We start from the raw sequence: 7,793 nt of genomic DNA on the forward strand, positions 1-7,793 counted from the left end.
GATTTCTCTGAAGACTTGGGACTATGTCATCCCTAGGGTTATTGTCCCTCTCTACCTTTATGGAACTCCCTGACCTGGTGCCTCTCAATTCTAACAACTAGGCTTATTTCCTTTATACATTATTGGACACTGAGAGTATCCCACCCCTCCGTGGTCCCTACCTTCCCCTTTCCCCTCCCCACTTATTTATTCCCCTTGGTTCCCCTTGATGGTTTTTCTTCTACTTTTATGTCACATATATACATATATATGATTTTTATGCATTTATATAAAATCTAGGAACTACAAGTAGGAGAAAACCTATGCTATTTGTCCTTCTGAGATTGGCCTAATCCACACAATATAAAGATTATCTCTAGTTGTATCCATTTTCCAGCAAATGATATAACTTTATTCTTCTTTATAAATAAAAAAATCCATGTGTGTGTGTGTGTGTGTACATATTTATATATTATATATGTATATTTATATATATACATATTTATATGTATATTTTTATATATATGATATACATATATATAAATATATATCATATTTTCTGTATATACTGTGATTGGTCAGCTACTAGGTTTGGTCTATAACTTAACTTTTTTTTTTTTTTTTTTTATTTATTTGAGAGTGACAGACACAGAGAGAAAGACAGATAGAGGGAGAGAGAGAGAATGGGCGCGCCAGGGCTTCCAGCCTCTGCAAACGAACTCCAGACGCGTGCGCCCCCTTGTGCATCTGGCTAACGTGGGACCTGGGGAACCGAGCCTCGAACCGGGGTCCTTAGGCTTCACAGGCAAGCGCTTAACCGCTAAGCCATTTCTCCAGCCCATAACTTAACTTTTGTAACTAGTGTTACAGTAAATATTGATGTGCAGTATGAGTATGACCTGTTACTTGGAGTTCTTCGGGTAAATACCCAGGAGTGCTTTAGCTGGGTCATATGAAAGGTCAATTTTAGTTTTCTGAGAACTTCCATTCTGACTTCCACACTGCTAGACTACTTTATATTCTCACCATCAGTGTATAGGGCTTCTTTTTTGCCACATCCTCCACCATTTGTTGTATTTTTTAAAATATCTGCTATTTTGACTGGATTGAGATGAAATCTCAATGTAGTTTCCATTTACATTTCTTTGATTACTAGTGAGGTTGAACACTTTTTCATATGCTTACTGCCCGTTCATATGTCATCTTTTGGCTGTTCATTTCATTAGTCTGTTTACTGATTGGGTGGTTTGGTTTTCTTGTTTAGTTTTCTGAGTTCTTTGTATATTATAGATATTAGTCTTCTGTCAGATGTGTAGTTGGGAAGGATTTTCTCCCATTCTTTAGGCTCTCTTCACTCAATTAACTGTGTCCTTTGCTCTATAGAAGCCTTTCAACTTTAGGAGGTCCCATGAAATTAAATGTAAGTTCTACTGTCATTTACTTGGAGTCTGGAGTCCTACTTAAAAAATCCTTGTTTATTCATACACACACACACACACACACACACTCACACACATATATAACCTAAGACTTACTAGGAAACCACACACACATCTTTGATCTAAGTGGAGTTCATTTTCATGCTGGGTAAAAGATAAGGAACTTGATTAATTCTTTGATATGTAGATTAAGTAAATTTCTTTTCAGATAGAGATTTTTTTGAAAGTTGACACTGCATAGAGATATTTTTCATGGTACTTTAAAAACTAATAAAAGTTATTTTCTAACCTATAGGATATTTCATAACAACAGAATTTTTTGGGGGGGAGGGTTCAAGGTAGGGTCTCACTCTAGCCCAGGCTGACCTGGAATTCACTATGTATCTCAGGGTTGCCTCGAACTCACGGTAATCCTGCTACCTCTGCCTCCCGAGTGCTGGGATTAAAGGCATGTGCCACCACACCCGGCTAACAACAGAATTTTAAATGACTAATTTTGTTTTGTTTTTTTGTTTTCCTAAATGGCTAATTTTTAAAGTTTATGAATTTGACAAGTTGCCTATCTGTGGAACATTATCACTATTATAAAAACAAGTCTCTGATGAACATTCTTGGATATAAATCTCTGCAAAATCTCTCATGTTTATTTTGGGGTTCATTTTTTGGAAATAGAATTCATAACTTTCTCAAGACAGATTGTCAAAAAGCCCCGTGGAAAGGCTCATAATGATTTACCCTTCAGCAGCTGGCTGGGAAGTTCCCTTCTACAAGATGAAGATTGAAAACCTTTCAGTTTTGTTTTTTGTTTTTTTTTTTTAATGACTAATGATCCATGATTTGACTTCAACAACAAAAAATAAGGATGAGAAATACAAGGGAGTTGTGGGAAGGTACTCGAAAGTTGAATCAGGAACTGAGTCCACAAAAGCTGCCACTTACACGCTATCCTGGTGGCTGCCTTGGTCTCTTGAAGCCTCTGTGTCCCACACCCATGGGAAGGCTGAGTAGATCACAGCAGACAGCGAGGCCGCAGTCCCATAGAACTGGGGGTGCCACTCCTACTGTCCAGGCATTGCTAAGTCAGTGGTTCACACATATGAATATGGACAAGAACTGCTTGATGCAAGAATTCCCAAGTCCACCCAGTTGGCACAAGACAGGACATCTAGAACTTACATGTTGGTTAGGAATCCCAAGTGAGTGCAACATAGGTGGCCTAGGACCTCACATAGAGAAAGAAATAAGAAATTAAAGGAGGGAAGAATGTCTCTGGAGTGCCAATCTTGTAAATTTAAACTTGTTTTATCCCTGTAAATGCCTCCAGTCTTGCTCTTTGCATGAGAAATCCACTGAGAACTGCTGGAGTTTATGATGGCTCTTGGTTCTATTTTGCACTGAAATTCCTTGGACGGTGTGCTGTCCACAGCTGCCCTGGCCCTTGGTGCGGTACAGGGACTCATGTGGTCCAGTGTGCAGGGGACAGAGACTTATGCTGGTCACCTTTCCTTCTTGAGCCTCATGCATAAGTTTGCAGTGGTGTGGTGCTAGTCAGAATGCTGGTATAGCACTTCCAGTTACCTTCTCTTTTTGTGGTACCGAAACAGCCCAGGAAATTCTGGCTGCTGTGTGTAAAGCCAGGGAGTGTGTTCCTGCCGGGGGCCTGCAGGGCCAGGTCTCCCCGTCATGTACAGTACCAAGAAGAGCTAGGGTCTGTGTGGCTATTTGGGCTCTGAATTTGCCAGTTCCAATTATCATCGAACTGTGAGCTTAAAGGGGCCCTGTCAACACTGCTTAGCTGTGAAGATGGAGTGCAGTGAATTTCTGTTGTTTAAGCCACCCAGTCTGTGGTACTTCATTATGGAAGCTCCAGTAAGCTAATACATCCACTATATATGATTTGGAGATTACCCCCAGCACACACATACCTCCCCGCCCTCCGTCCCCAGCCCATCCCCATCTCCATGCCTGGAATAATAGAAAGAGACAATGTTTGTTTTTTTAGCTCTTCAGTCTTATCATCTTGAGGAGGTCATGCACATGCAAGTGCATGCGTGCGTGAACATGTGCGCGAGCGTGCACGCGTGCACACACACACACACACACACACACACACACACACACACACTTCTTGCTCTTCCTGAGCCAAGCAGCTGGCTGACTCAACTTTACATTCTCAGGCCACATATCAAGATCCTGGTCTTCTAGATTTTGACAGACATGTATTAAGTACTTACTATATACCAGACATGCTAAATGAAGGAGATTTTTAAAATATCAGGTTAATCCTGGTATTTAAGGCCCCCAGTCTCTGGGGAGGAAAAATCATGCACAGTTTGGGGACTATGATAGAATAGCTTTAGGAATGAGGAGGTGGGAATGACTGATTTTGCCTGAGGGAGATGTGAAGGCCTCCCAGAAAAGGTGAGTTTGAAAGGATGAGTGGATGTCATTAGACATTCAAGAAGGATATTCTGACTGAAAGGAATAATCTGTGCCAAAACACAGGAGAATCAAATGACGTATAACAATGATGAGAACTTCAGTGGGGAAGAAACTCAGCGTCACGCACCCTGCTTGGAAACAGATGCCAAGGCAGGACAAAACTCCCCTGCTTGGCATGCATTGGCCAGCAGTAGAAGACTTCTAGTTTCCCCAGACTCTTTGAATATCTCTGAGGCAAGGGAATGGTCTCTTCAAACCAGAACCACCTACGCCATTCTGTACATTGGCTTTTAAGAAGAAGCAGGGGCCCGGCACCGAAGGAGCCAGCATCCCCACGCCTCGTACTTCCCGGGCCCAGCATTCCCCACTGGAGAGCTGGAACCTGACCAAGGAAGAGACGAGGTTCAAGCCAGTGCCTCACATCTGCACAGGACAGCACAGTGTTTTTGATGCTGTTTTCACATCCAGGCTTTATTCTGCTTGTCAGATATCCTGAGGGTGCTCCTACTCCATTCTGTGTGGTCACCCCAGAATCTGTGTGTTTTGGCGAAGAACTGCTGTTCTTCCTATTTATAGACTGTTTCTCATGTTATTCACTTACAGGGCCAGTGTTCTGTCAGGTCCCAGCTGGCCAGCAGAATGTAACAGCCATTAACACCACAGCTGGTTTCTTTTTTTTTTTTTTTTTTTTTTACAGCCTCCATGTACAGGCCAGTTGTTAAGTGCTCTTAGATAAGTTTAAAACTGTTTGTGTTAAAACACATATATCTGGTTGGGAGGGGAAGAATGTACATTTCTGTCAAGCATCTTTTGAAACTAATGTCAAAGCTAAAAATAAAAGTGTCCTATTATCCAAGTAATAAAATGTTCAATTTTGCTTTTTCAAAACATGAAAGAGTAAAGAAATATTTTGAGGGGAAAAAAAAGCATTTTATGACTAATCTAAACCAACACTTAAGCTCTGATAGATGTAAACTTGCTGAGGACTGAGTAAAGAGAGAAACACCTTTCTCCAACCATCTTCTCTACCTCTTTGGAACCTGTATCAAGAAGGAAAAGGCTTGGTAGGTACCTAGGATATTGAATTTCTACTTTCAGATGGAATTTTTGTATACCATGTAAGTATTGACTCACATATCTCCCCTACCATAGCAATTATGTATACTGTTTTGACTGCTTTAACAAATAGCAGTTTTACCAAGGTATAATTCACTCTTTGTACACTATACAATTTGGTGGCTTTTAGTATGCTTACTAAATTGTGCAAGCCTCACCACAATCAATTTTAGACTATTCATTACTCTAAAAGGAAAGCCCATAGCCATTAGCAGTCACTCCATTTCCATCTACCCTCTGCGCCTCTAGCCCTAGATAACCACTAATCGATTTTCTGTGGCTATAGATTTGCCTGTGCTGGACATTGCATGTAAATGGAGTCAGACAATATGTGGCTGTTTATGCTCACTTCCTTCACTTAGCAGAATGTTTTCATAGTCGATTCATGTTGCAATAGGTGTTAATACTTAATTCCTTTTGATTGCAGAACACTGTGCCATTGTATGGCTACCCCACTTCTGTTTATTGCCAGTTAATGTACTCTTTACTATGAACAATGCTGTACAAGTTTTTGTATGAACATGTATTTTCATGTTTCACATGGAGGGGAATCTGAATCACATCATTTTGATTGGCTTCAGAATTGAACAAGGGTGTACCCAGGTGCTGTAGTTGACATTCCCAAGGAAAAGTATTGGATAAGTTCCTGTGTAGAATAAGAAGAGCCCATTTTGTTGCTAACATGACTACATAGTTGTAAGCATCAGTTAGCAATGATGTCCACTCATAATGCAAGGAAACTTCTATGCTATTCAGATGTGCAAACTACACAAAGCATTTAGTGCTAAAAGTTAACATTCAGTAGGACACACGCCCCCCATTTGTGTAATGCTTAGTCAATTAGCATCAACATAGAGCACCATGATTTTCAGTGAACACAGAGGGACTGTGACATTTATGCCATTGTTTTGCAACATGGTACTACATGTGCTCTGTTTGTAGTACATTTGATTCAGTACTGGGCAAGTGGAATAAGATGGCTTTGGGGCTGAGGACAGAGTGTATAAGGTTAAGAAATGATCACATTCTTAGTTAGGTTTGTATTGCTGGCAGAAATCACCCAACCAAGAGCAGCTTTGGGGGAAATAAAGGTTTATTTTGGCTTACAGGCTCAAGGAGAAGCTCCATGATGGCAGGGGAAAATGATGGCATGATCAGAGGGTGGTCATCACCTCCTGGCCAACATCATGTGGACAACAGGAACAAGAGAGTGTGCCAAACACTGGCTGTAATACCCATAAGCCTGTCCCCAACAATACACTGACTCCAAGAGGTGTTCATTCCCAAATCTCCATCAGCTGGGAACCTAGCATTCAGAACACCTAAGTTTATGGTGGACAACTGAAATCAAACCACCACGTTCTGCCTCTGGCCCCCATAAACTGATAACCATACATGATATAAAGTACAATGCATTCAGTCCAAACTTTAAAAGTCCCCATATTTTTTTATCAATCCCAATGATGTTCAAACATTCCCATAATCTAACCACTGACAAGTCTCTGACATTCTAATTCCACCCCTACTGCTAGATGACTCCCAGTCCTGGACAACCTCATCCAGGCTGGCAGCTTCCTTAGCAGCCATCCTGTGGTCCCAGCATCTCCACTGGGTCTCCACTGCAACCCACAGTCCACCCTCACGGCTCCATCCGGTCTCCATGCAGGCGCCCAGCAAACCTGCTTCACACTGTCCATGGCCATTTCCAAAACACAAGACCATGTTGCAAACTCAATGACCCTCTCTTTCCTGCATTTCTTATTGTCCATAATACCAGTTAGGGTACCAATTTGTTAATCCAGGGGGAATAAGGCAGACTTTGAAGAATGGGGCACCCTTTTAGCACTCAGACCCCTGCAAAAGAGTCTACATTCTTCCTGTTGCCCCAGTGCAGGTCAGCTGACCCAATCTCAAAGGTTGTAATCTCTCATAAAGTTGCCTCTGAATATGCAGCAGTTTCAGCCCAAAGATTCCATTTTTTTCTGTGCCTCTGCTCATACCAGTCCATTTCTATACAATGCAACCCTGCACAGCTTCTCAGGACCCAGGCATAACAGCAAGCTTCTCACACAAACTGCTAGCCCAGTCCAAGCAAAGCACTTTCTCACCCTCATAAGCTAAACCTCACAGTCCATAGTTCTTACTGCATTCAGGTCTTTCAACTCTGACCAGAATAGTCCATCAAGCTGTACTTAAGCACTGCAAGGCATCTATAAGGCCAAGGTTTCAAATCTTTCCACATTACTCTTGAAAATGAACTCCAAAAGGCCAAAGTCACACAGTCTGGTGTCTATCAGCAATCCCACTCCTCAGTACTAACTACACTATTGCAGTCAGGTTCGCATTGCTGGCAGAAATCACCTGACCAAGAGCAGCTTTGGGGAAAAAAGGATTTATTTCGGCTTACAGGCTCGAGGAGAAGCTCCATGATGGCAAGGGGAAATGATAGCATGAGCAGAGGGTGGACATCACCCCCTGGCCAACATCAGGTAGAAAACAGGAGCAAAAGGGTATGCCAAACACTGGCAAGGGGACACTGGTTATAATGCCCCTAAGCCCACCCCGAACAATACACTGCCTCCAAGAGGTGTTAATTCCCAAATCTCCATCAGCTGGGAACCTAGCATTCAGAACACCTAAGTTTGTGGACACCTGAATCAAGCCACCACACTTTCCTCACAGAGTCCACAGCCCAGTGCTGGAGATGAGACTGGACACCCTCAGTTCCTCATTCATGCCAGGCAGGTATCACAGCAGCCGTTCAGAGGAAACACAAAGCATCTCCAGTTGGGGACCTTTGTAGTGGGGAGTGGATCT

The sequence above is a fragment of the Jaculus jaculus genome, chromosome 7 (assembly GCF_020740685.1).
Source record: "Jaculus jaculus isolate mJacJac1 chromosome 7, mJacJac1.mat.Y.cur, whole genome shotgun sequence".
In the NCBI taxonomy this organism is placed as follows: Eukaryota; Metazoa; Chordata; class Mammalia; order Rodentia; family Dipodidae; genus Jaculus; species Jaculus jaculus.